This window comes from Cuculus canorus, chromosome 1, assembly GCF_017976375.1.
Source record: "Cuculus canorus isolate bCucCan1 chromosome 1, bCucCan1.pri, whole genome shotgun sequence".
In the NCBI taxonomy this organism is placed as follows: Eukaryota; Metazoa; Chordata; class Aves; order Cuculiformes; family Cuculidae; genus Cuculus; species Cuculus canorus.
The window spans coordinates 51,959,258-51,978,304 of NC_071401.1; the positions used below are offsets into that span (position 1 = coordinate 51,959,258).

Below are 19,047 nucleotides of genomic sequence, written 5' to 3' on the forward strand. Positions count from 1 at the left end.
TTCATCACATTAAAATCTCCAGTAGAAGATGTCAAGAGAGGGGCTCAATTTGTTGCTCCTACCGTCAAAACTTATCAAAATGATCCACTTTTCTTCTACATATACACCAGCAACTCAAGAACTGAGAAAACCCTCAGCTGTACTAAAAGGGACTGCAGTTTAAAGTAGACAAACTCTTCTTTCCCAGCAAGCCAGAAGAGATGTACTAAATATACACAACTTTACAAGTTTGATCATTATAATGGTCTGTTTTAAAAATAAGGAATTATACAAAAAAATATAAAAAAATACAAAGACTTGCTATGCTGTGGAAGCGGTGTGTTCCTCCTTTAGGTCACTAGCAGGGCAGAATCCTACTGACTGTCAGAATAGATTGCTGCCCAGATTCAGTTAAACACCTGAGTTCTGGTAAGTTCAAACTCACCTTCAGGAACCAGCTACAGTTACCAAAAATTGCCTGCTTGATACTTTAATGTCAAGAGAACATTTTGAGAACTTATATTTTAAATCTGATATGCATATACTGCAACTCTTCAGAGAGAAATGTGGGAAGACTTTCAAGAGGACCAAAGTCACATCTCTAATGCCAGGGAAATGGCACTAGCCTATTTTAAGCCCTTGACTAAGTTGCTACTGCAACTTTTATCCACTTACACGTAAACACATTCACATTGCTTTATACATTTACATGTAAACACATTAACATTGCTTTCTTCCAAAAAATCATGTCCCTGGTCTTAAATTCACTTTGAGAATCTTTTAGCAAAGAAACAAAACAACGATCCTGGAGCAGACACCAGGCCCAAAGAATTTCAGCTTGAAATTTTAAGCTCTGTCTGGAAATTGTAAACAACGGGAAACGAGCTCTCTACCCTTAGACACGGTTGACCATAAGCATCCGTGATACAAGTTCACAAATACAAGTTCACAAACCAGCAATATCTTAACGACATTGTACCTTAACTCAGGTTCTCGTGATGTTTCTATTTGTCCAGGAGAGACACCCACCTATAATACCCTCGGTTTAGCCACTTCCTTCAGCCTTGACTTACTAGTTTTGAGTCAGTGATTTTACCTTAGACACAAAACATGGGACAAAATACAGCCATTCCCAGATATTCCAGGACATTCCAAGAACAAAGATTAACAAGTGTGCCCCACTCTACAGATGCAGCTTCAGACTATTCACAAGGACTGTGTTCCTTCAAAAAGCTGCTGCTCCTTCAGCCGCTACCACATGTGCAAAGGAAACCTGCTTTGCAGTTTACTACGTTTATAGCCAAATCCTAGTGGAAAGCTTCCCAGTATTAGCCTGATACATAGGAATCCTTCTATAACGAGATCAAATACCTTGAACATTCGCTATGGAAATACAGATATTTGAAGACTGACAACTACTGAACCCTCAAGCCTTAAGGCCAGAAGAAGGTATCCAAATTCCACCAGGTCATACTTCTTGTTTGGAGTTGCAAAGTGGACTCCACTTTCAAAGTCCTCAGAACACAAACACACAGTTGCTTTAATCCAAAGATGTCGTGACTTTGCTTCAGTCTTTCAACAAAACCTCACCGTTACAAGCTTTCGAGTGTCATTTTTCCTCATTGTTTGTGCTTTAAATAGTATTCAAGGCCTCCAAAACAAAGAGAAGCTGCACACCAAAGGTCTACCACGACCCCACAAGCACACCCCAGCATCATTTTCAATCCCAGCTACCTGCGTTTCCTTGACTCCCCCACACTGTTTTCTCTCGCCCTCCTCCAGACTCCCTGCCGAGGAAAGCAAGGCTACAGCTTAATCCTAGGCTAAAGCTGGATCCGTTATGATCTGCCTCCCTGGGTGCAGAATAAAGCCAACACAGCAGCATAAAGCACCCTACATCACATGTGCTGGCCAACTCAACCGAGATGTACCCATGTGTCTGCACCCCACACCTGACAGAGTAAAAAGCAGTCAGGTGTGACAGGGGATGACAGCACAGGCTGCAGCCCCACTCCCTCCCCTGCATTTCATCTGCAGCCAGCCTAGCTCCTTGTTGCAATCACCTGTAATTACAAGGCTGTATCCCATGGTACATGCTCCCTGTCCTTGGAAAGCATGGCTGACCCAGTCATTGCACGCTAACTTAAGCCTCATCATGCAGAATCTCCAGGTAACCAATACAGAGATGATCTTATTTCAAGTATTGCTAGCATGAATGAGAAAAAAAATTAGTTTTACAGACAAAAAATATGACAGTCTGTTTAAGAATGTAATTTATTCAAATATCATTAAGAGAGAATAATGCAAGAGATTTTTGTGTGGTGGATAGGCTTTTCTCACTCCACCAGCCCACCAAATTAAGAAACAAGACCAGAAAGTGATGCAACAGCACAGAGGTACCATTCATCAGTAAGTACTATACCAATTTCACCATCTTCTCTTGTACCAATTTCTAACATCTCATTCGTATTTCTGATATGCAACCTAAAACTAGATATCTGATAAGACTAAACAATGTACAGTATAGTAATGTGTTTGTGTAGTTCAGCAAAATTATGCCATCAAACCCAGAATCAGGCTTTTGGCTCTTTTCTAAACTGTTGTGAAGCTACAAAATATAATATTCCTTGTATTCAAGAAACAAGAGGAAAGCGACAGACTTCCTTCCCATGAAACACTATCCATTCTTTGATAGCAAACAAGAATGGAAAAACCTTTCTACCACCATAACATTAAGATTAAAAAAAATCAATTAAAGTAGACAAATGGAATTTTCTCCCACAAATATCAAGTGAAACTTGTGAACTTCTTTAATCATTTTGAGGGTTTGTTTCACTTTAAGGTGTTAAGCAGCTTCTCTTTTGCATCAAGCAAACCAGTACTGCTCAAACAAGGAAAAAATTCAGAACTGCCCTATCAGAGAAGCAGCCCACTAGCTCTGACCAGGCGGCCAGGAGCCAAAAATACTAAAATTCTAATTCCAGTTCCTGAATTATAATTCAACCTGAACCCTACTGAATTGAAAAGTGTCCCAACTTACAAGAGAAAGATTATTTATTTTATTTGCTTGACTTGGAGATAACTATTGCAACATCTCTCTTTGCCTGTTATACAACCAGAGATGAACACTTGTCAACTGTAATTCAGATGACCACTTTACACACAGTCAATCCTAACTATTTTAGCTAAGATGAAAGAAGTCCAAGGACAGGTTAGAAAACACTGGTCTGTTTCATTTAAACTGAGCATGACCTCCAAGAATCAGTTTTGCTGAAAGAGCCATATTCTCCTTGTCAAGATCACTAAGTGCCAGATTCAGCATGGGACATACTAAAAAGCCTATTTACAGTATGGCAATGAGCTTCTTATTAAAACCTACTATCTGACTTTGAAACTGGCTTTACAATATCATAATGCTTATGTCCTTTGTCCTCGGGGAAGCAGGTGAGGAGTGAGGACGAAGGTGTACTGCCAACTGCAAAACAACAGGCACAGCTTGGGACCATTTCAGTGATCCACTGTACTATGCTAATGGACCATGAAATATTTCTGCTGAACTTTTTTAGACTGTAGATGACTGAGGCCCATAAGAGTATTTTCTAACATCAAAGTGCTTCAAAGTCATGCTGATTAAGCTAATGCTCATGCTTCAGTTAAAATGCAATTGCAGAAAACAGTTTTTCTTTCAGCAAACTTTTTTTTTTTACAAAACCAAACAATTATTTTGATCCCACTCCACTGAACCTTCTCCTCCCCTCTTGGTCTGTACCTTCTCTCATAGTTTGTAACTGAAACACCTCTTGTTTCTAAGTCCAAAGAAAACTGAATTTACCCTCTAGGTGTATGAATTTCGTAAACGAAATTCTGTTCTCACCTTGACAAGAGGATGAAAGCAATTTCTGTGCCTCTGCAAGCAGAGTTAATCATCCCCAGCAGCAATGACGTTATCACTTGGCCTCTTGTGGACACAAATGTTTTGCTGTTGGCAGAGGGCACCACGTAAGAGCTATTAATCAAACCCATTTCCCCAGGGAAGGGTACCCCACTGCATTAGGAGCTTCTACTCACATTCAGCTGCAGACATGTTTTGTATTTATGGTGGTTTTAGTGCTGTAAAATATTTATAGAAAAGCGTGCTTACGTACTGTGAAATTTTTATAGACCAGTATGGAGGGAACACGTGATCAAACAACTGTTCTCACCTGCCAAAGGACCGATAACATGCTGTTACACAGGAGCACAACTTAAATGAGCTCAGGCTGTTGTCAGTTTTCTTTTTTTCTGTACTCTGGTTTTGCACTAAGCCAAGGAGGCAGAAATCATACCAAGGTACTTGTTTATGTAACAAACAGTGTCCCTCTGCAGTGAATGACAAAGATAGGTGTGAATAAACCAAGGACTCCACGTAAATTAAGATATGATGAACTTGCAAGCTGAAAGCGTGTTTAAGACTGCCAAGAGCATTGTTGATAATATACTCCAACATATTACCCAGCTGTGGGAAGTTGCACACACATCCAAACAAAGCTCCTGAGGCGAGGGCAGCAAGAGCAGTACCTAATGCTATTAACTCCGACCGCCTCTTAAGCACTAAATCCATTCTCTGAACAGATTCTCTGCACAAAATCCAAGCAGCATTGCTGTTTGTTCCGAGATAAAATAGCTGCATTTCTGTGCTGTCCTCTCCACTTGCATTTTACTTGAGAACAGGACACCAAAGTACACAAGGATGGTTTTAGCAGGTCACCTAAAAAGTCCACTTCACCCAATATCCAGTCTCCAATCACAGCCAATACCAGATGTCTGCAGAAGAGTGCAAACCCAGGGCAGGAAGAGCATGATAATTTCCATGAATCTTCTCCCAGCAACCTGTAACTGATGTCTTTGTATTTAATATGCCTCACTGGATTTTTCTTCCATGGATTCATCCACTCTCCTTTCTGAACGCTGCTCTGTCAGAAGTGTCTTTCAACATGTGCATAGAAAGTAAGATACCGAAAGGGAGCCTGAATGGTTTTCACATCATTGACAAAAGCCTGGACTCTCAGGAGAGGAGTGTGGATATGGAAAGAAACACTTCAGGACTTTGGAGATCTGCAAAAATCTGAAACCAGTAAATGGAGCTGGGGAGCAAGACGACTGATTATAAACCCCTTAAGTAAATCTGTGTTGTTACTGTCTTTTTATTATCCTTGAATGGTTTACTAGAAGAGAAAACATACCTTTTCCTTCCAGCAAAAGCAGAACTTGGAAAACAAACTTTTAAAACCTATCAGAAGAGGGAGAAACACCACAACCTCTTCTGCACCCCAAGCTGCATCACCCAGGAGTGTTCCTAGAAGCAATGCTTTCTTAGCAATCCAACGAAGAAGGAGGAAAACCCAAGACTGTGCCCAAAAGAGGCTTCTTAAGGCAATCCGATCACGTTCTGCCACACCCAGAGCACTTCACAGGCATCTCCAACACATTTTGGAAGTAGCAACTCATCACAATGGGAAAGTGCTTCCAAAAGGGCAGAAAAAACTCTGATAGTTTCTTTACTTCTCAGAGGGTTGCCCAAGCGAGCCTTCATCAGCATCCATTTTATTGCACAGATTCAATTCCCCTTTCTTTTCCTCAGTTAGTAGTGCACACGTAACACACAACACCAATTTTATTTACATCCAGAGCTAAAGAAATCCTCATGAAGCAGAACATATGCAAGTGCTTTACTACTTATGCATCTCACGGGACATACTGCAAAGCCAGATTAAGCATGTATGTCAGAATATAAAAGGACAGAATGTCCACCTAACTTTAACTCCTGTAAGATATAAAGTCATCTATGAAATAGCAGATTGTTATCAACTACCTTCAAAGGAATTTTTTCTTTAAATAATGTTTTTAACCTAACATTCAGACAGCAGTGTTTTATGTAACAGAAGCTGATTTCTTTCATTAAAAGTCATTTTTCAAAGACCCTTCCCCAGCCAAGAAGAAACCAGTAATTTATTTTTTTTTTTTTTGTACAGCTCTGGAGAAAAAGAAACAAGGTAGTATTCAAGAGGTTTTTGGTCTCTTCTGAAGGTAGGTTGCTTTGTTGTGTTTTGGACAGGTATTGCTTCCTGCCCGATTATCTTTGATCCTCCAAGGTAAATGAAAACATCTAATCAAGCTTAATGTGGAGATCCAAGGTAAATGAAAACATCTAATCAAGCTTAATGTGGAGATGACAGTAAAAGATTTTCTTTTCAAAACTCACACCACTTTTCTGTCATAAAAAACCCAAACCCCCAAACTCCAAACCAACCAACACTTAAAACTTCAGAGGCTACCTGTGTTGTGTTTGACAATACATAAAGGATTATTTTTGTCCCTGGAACAAAATAAACTTGCATTTAGTGGACCACTATTCTGTTGTCAAATACATATCACGAGTTGAGAAAGAGAATGCTTTTCAGCTAAAATTGTTTTTGCAGCTGGTGGCAGAGAAACATGGACGAGCTTTTCTCAGAGTACTCGCAAGTTCTGGTAAATTTCTGCTTTCTTGAAAATCTTGAAAACTTCTATTTAATCCTGAGAGAAGTAATGGAGTTACAACTGGACGGAAAGCACAGTAACTGTCCACAGATACTTCCTGCTAGAGTAAACACTTAATTTTTTTTTTTTTTTGTGATCACTGGGACTGGGTTTGGTGTGCAGTACTGCTACCGACTTTCCCTTCTGCTGGAGCTCCGATTAAGAAGCAGTGACCCAATAAAAATGGGACATATTGATCTGTTGTTTTAATTTGTGCAACCTGTCTCCCCTGGTCCAAAAAGATCACCACCTGTTGCCACTTGAAAAAAGTCACTTTTTAACCCAATTTCACTTTGGAAAATAAGTAACAGGAGACAAAGTACTTAAAATAAGGCACAGAGAGGATACACAGAAATAAACAGAAGTTTTATCCGCCTATGGGAAGGACATCAATAGAGTTCATACTCATTTTTTCTGCCATGTGCATAGTTCAGTTCGTCTGCAACAGTAAAATAGGACATAAACTAAATTAAGATTTCTCGAAGGAATAAAACCAAACACGCTCATTATCTTGCCAAAGCAATTTTAACATACAGAGCCCTCCTCCCCATTTCTTTTAGATTAAAAGCTGAAAAGGGAATGGATTTGGGCAGCAATACTGACTGATTCGGCAGCATTGGTCTAGTACTTCCACATCCCAGACCTAGGCACATCCCTGCCTTAAATAAAAAATTTCCTCAATACTTAAATGACAATCCCTCTCTATTTCAACTCAGCTATTTAATATCAAAAGAGAGCAATAGGAAAGAGAAGTCTTTCCTGTTCCCACTAGGTATTGTTGAAAACTTTCCTGGAAGAAATTTCAGTACCTCAATGTCTCCACTGACTAAAAAGTGAAACTATTAGGGGGAAAAGTAGAAGTATTTTAGGAATACTAAAACAATTCTGCCTCAATACTTTATTTTCATATGGCTGAATCATTTGATCATAACTTAAATATCATGGATAAGCACGCAGTCACAGTCAGAAACACGCTGTAAATTGTGTTCTGATAGGAAAGCTGAAAAAGCATTCTTTCATCCTTTGACACAATGAATTGTAGTACGTTTTGCAGTGAAAAATGAATACATTTCCTAGAAATGTTTTGACAGAGCGCTCTTCCAGACCTTTTTCTAATATCTCTGCTTACCTGTAACCACAGAGATTTCTCCCTCCTGCTGGGGACAGCAGTACTGCTAAGCACAGACTGGCGTTCACCAGCGCTTCCAAAGCAATGGATATGCTTGTGACACTAAGCACGAGCAACTGGCTTTTGGCAAGAGAGAGTTTTCTGCTCACATTGCAGTGGAAAAAAATTAGACTGGTCAAAATAAGTCTCGACAGTTTTGTCCTTTTCAAAGGTTTAATTCATTTGTTGTACTTCAGGCTTAGTCTCAAATGGGTATTAAAAGCCACATTTTGTTTGGCATTGTAGGATTTATATTGTCTTGCACAACTTCTGTGCTAAATCGTAATTCAAAAACTTCTTTTAACCCTCGATAAATCTCACCTTGAAAAATAATGTCAAATTTGTGTTACATATTTGTGTTAATTTGTGGCTGTGTTACAAAGTCAATAAACAGCACAAAAAAATTTTGGATTTGGCCAAATAAATAACATCAACAACAAGATTCAGAGATAAAAAGATATCCATGTATAAACATAAGTAGACTGCTGCTGTTATGCTTACCCATATTTCTACTCCAAAAAACAACTTTGCAGAACTTGAACTCCTGTGTTGAATGTGTCTCGTTTTAATGCAATATTTGCTTAGCTTGTAGTTAAAAGATTTTAAATCTCCTAATCTTTAGCCCAGGTACACACACTGGCCCCTGACATCTGATAGGACTTCTCCATTACATACAGCATTTCAAGAACACAGCAGGGGAGAGAAAAAAAAAAACAAAACAAATCAGACCAGAAAAAAACCCCAAAACCTCAAACAAATTAACTAACTTTCTCTCAGCCAAAGTTACACCCTCCAGTAATCCTCTGCAACTTTATGGGCTGCAAAGTATACATGACCAATATTTGGCTTTCACAGAGAGATCCAAAACACAGACTCTAGAAAACCTACTTCAAAGACTCTTCTCCATATTTATCACTCTCTGCCATCATCTGAAATAGTAGTAACTATGGTACCACTTTACAGCAACTGAACAGAACTGCCTGTCCACTACGAAAAAAAAGCACTATTATGCTCTGAAAAAGCTAGGAGAAGAAAAAGAAAAAAGAAGATAGAATTAAAATAGAATAAAAAATGCAATGATATTAGAGTTTTATGCATTCAGGATTTCTTACAAACAAAAGTTCACTTAATTTACATATTAAGAGAGGTTTGGGGTTTTTTTAAATTTAATTATTATGGTTCTGTAAAGCTGGATGGAAAGCCACAATTTAGGGTTCCAGATTTTTTGTGGCTTCATTATCATAATTCACCAGACATGCAAGGCCCATCAAGAAAATTTTAAAGAAGAATCCTGCTGATGCAGAAGGCACAATGCAATCTAAATTTCGTAACTGCAGAAGTAGAGTTAATACAGGCACAGATAAAGTTCAGTATTTTTAAATCAGAAAAATAGATAATGGCCTGCTGTTTGTAAAGTCCTATTCCAGGGCAGTAAGTTTTGCATTGCAGTGAAGCACTCCAAAGGTGAACACTTTACCTATCCCCTAAGTGAAGTTTGCTGATGTTTTGGTGTCTGAAGGTCAAGAGTGCTGAGATACAGATGGTTATCTTTACCAAAGCAGACCATTACTACTATGTCAGTTTTAATTTCATTTCTCTCCAAGAAAAAAAAAAAACAAAAAACACTTACATTGATTCCTGTAACATGAAACTTCAAGTTAAAGGTCCCACTACAAAATTCTACTGCAGCACCTCCACCCATTTTACTGGCAGTCTGAAAACATCAAGTGCATTTCATAAAGCCTTATTTACAAGTATGTTTACAAGGAACTGTCAGTTTTCATTGACTACAATCCTGCCAACGATAGAGAAGAGCTATAAAATACAAAGCCTACAAGCTCAAAATTAAGTGAAATAAAAGCAAATGAAACATCTCACCTTTGCAAGCTGATGGTTTTTGTGGGACCTAGTTCTCGTAATGACAAGTCTTATGGATGTTACATTTAATTTAAAAGGATAGCTAAAAGGGCTAAGCATTTGCAGATGGCATAGACTGATATCAGAGCACAAGTTCAGGGTCAACAAATTCTACAAAAGCCCCCCAAACCCAAACTCACACGGTAAAATGTCATGCCTTTACTTCTAATAATCTGCTGTAATATTCGTAATCAAGTTTACCAACAAAGTTGTCATCCTCCACTTTGCAGCAGAGCCATAAACAATAAAAGATAGTTCACAGCTAAGAGAAAAATTTTTGTCAAGTCATATCTGAAGCTAACTGTAAAGACTTACAAAAAAGATCTTATGACTGATAAGGAGTACACTCGATGATAAAATGACCTAAGAGTTTAACACAAAACCAGGCAAAATAACACAGATGAGGGGGGGAAAAAACAAAAGTAATAAACAGTACAGACAAAACACTAGGTTCAAACAAGATACTGCTACAGAGGGAAAGATCTTGTGGACATTATGGACAATTTGATGAAAATTCCAGACAAACACTCAGCAGCTGATGAGCTGATAAAGCAAAGAGAACATCTAGCAATATCGAAGGAAAACAGAAAGGAATTACTACGTACAGTCATGGAGCGTGTTAATTACTGAATGCTAGATCAATCCCCCTATTTCAAAGGGATCACTGCAGAGCTAGAAAAGAGAGAGAAACCAGCAGCACCATCAGTGCTACAGAAAGGCTTACGGCAAGGCTTTTGACAACAGAAAGATATAACATTCATACAGACTGATGACGAGGACCAGTAAATTTTGACATGGAGGCAGGGGACACTCGGTGAATTACCAGTTGGGAAGCCATACGACAAAGTTATCTTTGCATACAACAAAAATAGTCATTAAGTCAACAGAGCTTACTAAATTCAATGGTTGAGAAGGAAAGTCCTCATCAGAAAGCCTCTCACTCCTGGCGATTAACAGCTAGAGTCACGCGCCAGTCAAGGCATGTACTCATGTCCTCAGCTTACCCTTTTGCCTTCTCTGCCTCGAGACAGCAGCTCCTTACAAGCTAACTACAGATCCATAGGGACACACTGATCCTCAAGCCCTCCCCATAAGAAACTCAACACTTTCATCTCGTATTTCAAACAAACAGATTTCAGAGATGGCAGACTCGGTCCAGCTATCTTCAGGCACTCAAATTTGTCACTGGCAACCAAAAAGCACAATCTTCATCATGCCAAAGAGGAGACAGGCACCTCCAGAACATGAAGGCACAGCTTTATCTTCTGAGGCCACCAACAAAGCCATCAACCTACCTGGACAGACACAGGCCCATAAGGACCGGCAGATCACACAAGCGGCTGTGTCACCTGCTCTACACTCTGGAGGAACGATTTGCCAACTTAAGAAGGCAAAATAACCCTTGCAGAAACATGTGTTTGTTCTCAGGCCTCACTCCCTTGCCCTTCAGTGGTTGTGTACTGCTCCTCAAGATACTAGGGAGAGAAGTGGGGACAGAAAGAGACTGAGAAATCAGAGAGAGAAGAGGGGGACTGGATCCCTCACATCTTACAGCAATGTCCAACCCCTTCCATCTCCACAGGTGAGGGTGAGGTTCAGGTCCAGGAGATTAATTTAGTTCGAGGTATTGCTCTCCATCTTCACTCCTTGAGATGGATGTTGTGGGCTTCTTACCCTCAGGACCATTTACACCAACGATTAAGCCATGGGCTTGTCCTTTGCTAGTGTTTCCACTTCAAAGAGCTGCTACCGTGGATACTAAAGCCACACGAAGTCATGAGGATTAAATGAGATCTTTAAAAGAAAAAGGCAGGAGGGCAAAAACCTCCCTGCACTGGCTTTATATAACACATCAGTGCAGCTACTTTCAAAGCCTTTCATGCCTTTCCCACTGCTGCAAAGATAATCTTAGGGTTTTTCAGCTTCCCCCCACCTCCTGAAAATTACGGCAATAAAGCAATCCAGCCCCAAAGCATGTCCCAGGATTAGCAGAGAGGGACTAAAATACACAAGGGAACTGTAAAAAAAAAAAAATGAATAATAAAATACACATCGAGAGAAAAAGTTTTGAAACGCAAGTGCTGGAGCTCTAGGAGAGCGGCGCGCCGTGCTGCTGGCGCATGTTCAGCATGCCAATAAGGACTGCAGCACTGCGATCCCTAGCACAGGCTGCCCACACACCAGCGTCCTCCTCTTCCGCAAAAGCCTCTGAAAGCCTCACAGAGGAGGTGACCCCAGCTGGACGGAGGAGGTGACCCCAAGCCCACTGCTTCTGGGCTGCGGAGTGCGGAGGGGAAAGCGAGAAAGCCAGTGTTGGTCTCTTTACAACCGTCAAGACGCTGTTAGCTGGGGGTGCTGTGGCACGGGCAACACAGACATCAAGGAAATCCCGTACATGTTATCACAGCCTCTTAAATAAATAAAAGTGAGGCAGTGCTGAGGTCCTGAATCATTAACTGGGCACAGAGGCATGCTCCTTCCAGCAATGGGATGCCAAAGGCACAGTCAGAGGTGTTTGCTGACAAACCAGTGTGGCTGTAGGGCTGAAATGGGCATGTAGCCGCTTGGTAATGGCAAAATAGGCCACCTGAAAAATGGGAAGGAGTACCCAAAAAAGGATAAATATGGATTAAAACTAGGATATGATATTCTACAAGGCAGCCACTTGCCCCACCTCGATATCGGGATAAATGCCCCGCAGAGAGCTGCTGGAAGAGAGCATTGAGGCATAAATCTAACATGTTGAAACTCAACACTGAAAAACGAAACATACTGAAAATAAACCGAAGTCTTGCTACTTCACAATTTAAGGTTGCTTTAGACCAAGTTCAGAACGCTGCACATAATATCTATAAAGTACAAAAATCATGACAATCAAAAAACGGGGGCTAGGCCATTTAGAATACCCGAAGCACATATAAAAGAATGTTTGGGAACCAAAAAAGACAACAAAAACCATGACAAAAATCCTCAGAAACCCCAGGAAAAAAAATGAAGGAAAAAAAAAAAAGTATTCAGCCTGGACAGGAGAGAACACTAGAGGGTTAAAATAAATAAATAAATAAATAGAAATATTGGCTAGGCCTATCTCTAAAAAGTGATCATAGATAAATGCATACTGAAAAACTGCCTTCAGAATTCAGAAAAAGAATTTTAAAAGGCATTTCTGAGTCCTAGCTTCCTTCCCTAAAACGACAGAGCAAAAACACTTCTGTATTTTTCCCCAACTGTATTATCTAATTCTGTCCTCTATCAGAGGCGCTGTACTCTTTGCAGGAGAGAAGTTTTACAGCACCTGAACCTTCAGATTGACCTTGTCTCTGCAAGTTCAGCAACATGCAACACCCAGACCTTCCTGAAACACTGTTTATCATCCACTCAGAAAAAAAAAAATTGATCTAAAACAGAAAAACATAATAGACTGGTATTATGAAGACCATCTGTTCTTATTTCTTGATCCGTTTCTTTATGCAGCAACTGTACCACTAAATCCCTCTTACAGTCTTTATTAGCTATTGGGTTTGTATTACAAAAATCACAAAACTGAAAAGATATTTTTGTGTGTGTATATTACATGTGTGTATGCATTTGTGGACATACATCAAGGCGTAAAAATGAGGTGAGGGAAGAAAGAGCATGTACCTGTGTGTTTATCCACTTTGTTGACCAGAACTACAGCTGAGCTCTTCTAACTTGCAAAGTTTAGGGTTTCACAAGCCCATCAGCTCCTTTGCCAGACTTACAGCTCCAGGAATCCTACAGGTCTTCTGCAGAAGCAGCAAGCTGCATGCTGGCAATTCTCAACAGCTTTAATAACCATCACTAGCACGAAAAGACTTGTACATAATTTGTATTTCTTTGTATTAGATATAAGGATTTTCCATTTAACCTCCTGTTGTGTACCCTCTTCAGTTTTCAAAGCCTCAAAGTTTTCCTTTTCTTAGTGTGCCCAAAATACTAAAACAAGAACATTATATCACCACCGTTGTAAGAGAGAGCGCTGCATTTTAATGGCCTTATTAATAATTTTTTCAAAACGGAGAGATTAAGAATTTGGCAGATTCTAGAACAAGGATGCATGATTTCTTTCTCCTGACTCACCCTCTATCCCAAATACAGCTGAAAAGTTTGTTTTTCAAAGACAACTTTGGACTTTGTATATCAATAACCAACAACTGTCACTGCATTTGCTAATAATGTATAAGAAGATTAGTTTAATTAGTCAAGCAGTTAATACTACTATTATTTGAACTAGTTTTCAGCACTGACATCCTCTTGAAATTAGTTTTATTTTCTTCAGGCTATAATTTCAGCTTGTTTACAGACTAGTTTCCTAGGACTGGTTCACATTAGTTAGCCGTAACACATTGTAATAATCATATTGAATTAGCTTCAAAATAAAAGGCTGGAAAATGGTTTTAAAAAGAAAATATATACTAATAAATTCTAAAGCAAGTGATTTTGTTCTCTTTTGCTACAATTTTGTAACAGCCATGTGTTTTTATCCACAAAAAGGGGGGGAAAAAAAATACGGCTTAAAAAAAATAGCGTGTCTTCCCTGAAAGTGCAAAAAGCCCTCCAAGTCAGAATTTTCTAGTAACACTAGAAAACAAAGTATCATTAATAGCTATTATGTGAAATTTAAATCTTTGCAATATGTCTAATTAATTATTTAGGAAATTAAAAACATATGTGATATCATTAATGAGGAATTTCATTTGAACACAGTCTTTTTCTAATCTCTCAATACTATAAAAACTGAACAGTCTGAAGCTTTTAACGAACACAGTACAGATTATTCCTAACATACTTGTAAGCACAGCAGAAAAATATTTTTTTAAAAAAGTAGCACATGATTATTCTATATTTCTGTAAAATATACACTTCCAAATAAAGAAATTGATTTTGCTTTACAAACACTCTGTAGGCACAACACTATACTTCAGGATAAGTAACTCATTAGTAAATCCTACCTTAGGAAAATACAAAAATTAATTCTAAACAGAGTAATTATTCCTTAAAAATGGACAGACTGCACACAGCAAGACCTTACGGCACTAATAGCTCTAAAGAAATCCACAGAGCAATTAAGAGGAAAAGATACTACTACAAGAAAAGAGGTACCAGAATCTAGTCCAAAATACATTTATTTCCAACTACTTATATAACAACTGTAAATACAGGATATTTACTGACACCTCTGCCCTCCAAAACAAAAGCGCACCTACCAATCTATAGAAAGCATTCCTCAAGAAAGAAAACCTTTTTAATCCCTTTGTCACTTGATTTGTCTGTCAATAGTTGGAGACAAACTATTTGATTGAGTGATGAATGCAGATTTTCACTTCGAAATGTATAGCTTTATGGTCCGTATGACTAGATCAACAATCTCACTTTAATTACCCGCAAGGAAGAAGAGACAAGTCTCCAAACATGAGATGGAAAAGTTTCCTCTGTAAGTTGCGCATGAAAATGATTTTATTTGCAAACGTTAAAAATTGAGCTCACAATTTATAGGTTGGAAAAAGATTATTTTGAATTTTAACACCACATTTAAACATTAACAGTGACAGATATTTAAACATACATATCTAGGATTTAAACATACATAACCCAAGGATTTTTTAATAATAATGCTCTATACAGGGACATGTTTATTTTAACTTGTTAGCAGAGCCTGAGATTCTCAGAAGACATGAGGTTGATTTTACTGAGTAAAGCATAGCTTTTAAAAATAACTGGTTCGTAAACTGAAGATGTGCCAACAACTCAGCCACAGGTCTTCAGAAAATATTCAGCCAGGGGAGGAGGAAATCTGAATCAACCTCTTCTGAGCAGAATTACCTGCAAGGAGCCAGTAGGTGACATTGGGAGTTTTGAGCCTATGCCCTGTATTCCTCCTCAGAAATGCAGAAGGCCGGTTGGTCTAAGAGGGCCTATTTAATGCAATACTTTTTAAACTAGCATAACTTGTTCCTGGGGGGAGCAGAAAGAGAGGAAGTCTTAAAACATTCCCCAAAATTACACCATTGAACGCTTTTCTAGGCAGTGAAAGTTTCTTTTACCTAATTTCTCCTTTAAGACATTGATCTTTAGTCCTCCTCAGCTCATATACATAGCTTTTCTACCCACATCCTATCTGAATACACATATTTACATACAATGTTCATGGCTATTATAGGAGAAATAAGATAATAACATTTTCTGGCTGTTTCACTGTTAGTCTTGAAAAAGAGAAGAAAGAAAGCTATATTATATACTGCACATACACACAATGCTGCTATCACACAACAGAAGATAGCATGCTAATTTCAGTTGCTAATTGGGTGGGATCCTGAAAGGTATTAAGCACCATCAATATATATGGCAGTCTAAGAAAGTTGAAAAGGCTTCATCACGTCACAGGATGAGGCAATGTCCTCAGACCATCCCCCTTCCATATGATGATACAGTTTGCTTCCAATCTAATAAATAACAATAATTAATAACTCCTCTATTCTTCCAGAATTCTACACGCTTTTGCCTAAATAACCCTTTCTCTTCTCTACAGAGCATTCGACATAATTCTCCTCCATTCCTTCCTGAGGCTTTTCCTCAGCAAGAAAGTTGATGAGTCTCAGCATAGTGAAGTCATAGCTCTAAAAGCCAGACTGCTCATTAAATTATTCTGCTAGCTGTGTGTTCTCTCATTAAAAAAATATAAAGATCAGATAATTGCAGCACATATTATTAACCTTGTTTGCCTTGGGTTTGTGTAAGGATTCTATTTTGCTACCAAGACAAAGACCTGGAAAGAGCAGGGGAAACGCTCAGCTAAATTACAATACAAAAAACTCTTCTGACTTGCTTTCAAGAGCACAAGGAATCATGGTGCAGTCAAAATTGCCCATACTTTAATAGTGGGGTAAAATATCGTAACTTCATTGCATGGCTCCTACAAGTCTAAGACAGGCAGCCCTTGCTTTAAAGCCTCCAATAGGGAATTATTTAGATCAGCCAGTTTAATTCACCTAAATCTTCAAATATCTCTAAATTTCACAGATCTCCAGGTTGACTCCTTCTCTTTTTTAAAGCGAGGAAGCACTACCAGACAACAACCCAGCTAAAAATCCAATTAGGGTAACAGCACTTCTGAAACACACTGACCTATTTCTTTTTTTAACTTGCGTTATTTTAATACGTGTATACTCACATTCTATTTCTGAAGAGAGCTATTTATGTTGGGAATTAGTTTCCTTTGATAAGTTACCATAAAATCCACCTACTGCTCCCAAACAGAATATATTCACCAGAGAAAAATTGTTTCCCTGACTCCCCAGAGCAACACATACGGTATGCAGCACACTGCAGCAAACTCTTTAAACGTTCAATAAAAGACAACGAACCTCCTACCTTGTTTAGCTCTGTCTATTCGGCACATTCCCAATGTAAAAGGGAACATCCAGTATAAACAAACAGCCATATCTTCCCCATCGCATCATGGTAAGTGATTTTCACATGAAACAATGAACAGCCAGTATTTTTTTTTTTGGTGCACGGAAAGCCTTGTGCCTTATCTGGGGATTTTTCCTCAGATGATGAAGCAAAGACACAGCCTAAACTCTGTTGCTGACTGCAGCCCTTCCTTCTCTCAGAGCCCTCCCAGCATATGGCAACCAATCACACCCAGCTTCGTCAGCCCTACTGCTCTTAAACTGATCCTAACAGGATGATTGACATGGCAACACGGCACTTCTAATGTGTAAAAACAATGCATCCATAACGATGAACTAGGAATTTCCCTCGCGCAGGGAAGTAATTTTCCTGATGAGGTAAAGCGATACCTCCATGAATTAAGATATGCAGTAAAAGCAAACAACCCCCTTCCCCTCCACTGCAACAGCAGCCACATCATTTCTTGCACAAGATTTTTTGAAGCTTTTGCTAATCATAAATGCTTGCACAAACAACATTTCCAAAACTGTTGAACTGCAATGATGCCGTTTTGGTTGCAGAGGTGAGCTGTGTACCCTAGACCAAACGATCCATCCTTTATTTCAACACACACACAGCCGAAACACACTCGGATTCAGGCAGTAATGATCTCATTTTAATACCGCATAATCTTATCGTGCAGCATTTGCATTTAACAGCAATACACACATAATGTCTTCCCAAATATTTGAAACCAGTTGTTAGGGACTGCAGGTATGGGATGCTTCTTGATGAAAACAATCTGTATGATGGTGTTTTAATATCCTTGGCACACAGATCACTTCAGCAGCATCCAAGCTGTGGTTCCTGTGATTAGCTCAGAACTGATGTTCATTTGTACCAAGGTTCTGGCATAAGGATTATAATAACCAGTTTCCGTTTTCATGTCAGAGCAGCTCGATATGCTGGGTACACAAGGCTCTGTCAATCAGTTTTCCCCAAAATTTTGCTGGAGTTTTAAAACAAGAGAATAAAGCTGCCAAGGATTATTGAACACAAATTGCAATTAAGAAAAATACAAAAAGGAGCTTAATCTGAAAGTCAATCTTTACCTAGAAAGCGATAAAGATCACAGTGCAATACTCCTTTAGACAGCCATTACAGAAAAATGTGTAAAGTGTATTTTAAATGCCACTAAAAGTTTAGAAATATGAATAGACAAGAGATAAACAAAGCTCTCATTCACTGGCAGCTCTGTCCCAAGGCCCCATTGTTTCTTATGGACTGCTTTGCATATTACAAATGCAGCTTCCCAAAAATCCATTATTCCTCTACCTTGCAAGCAAAAACTCTCCTTTGGGCTCCACCATCTCCCATCCAATTTGTGAAAACCCTCCCCTCCCTGGCATGGTTGAAATGCTCTCCTGCAGAGGAGCCTCCTGCCAACCAGCCCTCACTCTCTGCTCAGTCAGCCCCTCCGCTACGCTCTATTCTGTCCTATCTAAGAAATAAAAACACACACACTCCAAAAAAAACCCTAAATAGGTGGTTCTGGTGGGTTTGGGGAGACTCCGGGGACAGAGGTGGTAACTTCATCTGTTATTAAAGCGGCCTGGTGCATCAGACAGTATTTTCCACATTCTTTTGACTTTGCCAAACTAGAGCTGCCTGTGTTAAAATTTTCCATGCTGGACATCTGCTACAGGATTTATTTACTTCCCTGCCAAAATGCAGTTTGCCCATTTTTGAGATAGCCTAGACAAAACCATCTTGCTCTGCCACTCTTGTAACTCACTCACCAGGGCACTGGCTCCCCTGCCCATGTTGGGGCAGTCTTGAAACTTGGCAGAGGGCTGATCTTTTGCTTTTTCAGTCGCTTTTTTTGTTAAATCAAGGCTACATTTTTTGCTATACTTATGAAAATACGTTCCTTTTTGACAAAGCTTTAAAACCTGCTGGAGTTCAGCTGATAGATACCATCTTTTTAATTTGTTTTCTGATCCCTACAGTGC

At 39.1% G+C, this 19,047-nt stretch overlaps 1 protein-coding gene across 11 annotated transcripts in view; it reads right to left on the reverse strand.

The window, feature by feature from the left end:
• MBNL2 (muscleblind like splicing regulator 2) overlaps nucleotides 1-19,047 on the reverse strand; it is a 114,698-nt gene that overhangs the window by 79,845 nt on the left and 15,806 nt on the right. Inside the window, exon 1 of one of the 11 annotated variants that reach the window (XM_054056977.1) lies at nucleotides 17,015-17,241. The exons of 9 other annotated variants lie outside the window; for them this stretch is intronic. The gene's annotated coding sequence lies outside the window, so the exon portion shown is untranslated. Of the gene's footprint in view, nucleotides 1-17,014; nucleotides 17,242-19,047 lie in introns of those variants that run through there. One more of the 11 variants, XM_054056966.1, reaches the window with a different exon arrangement.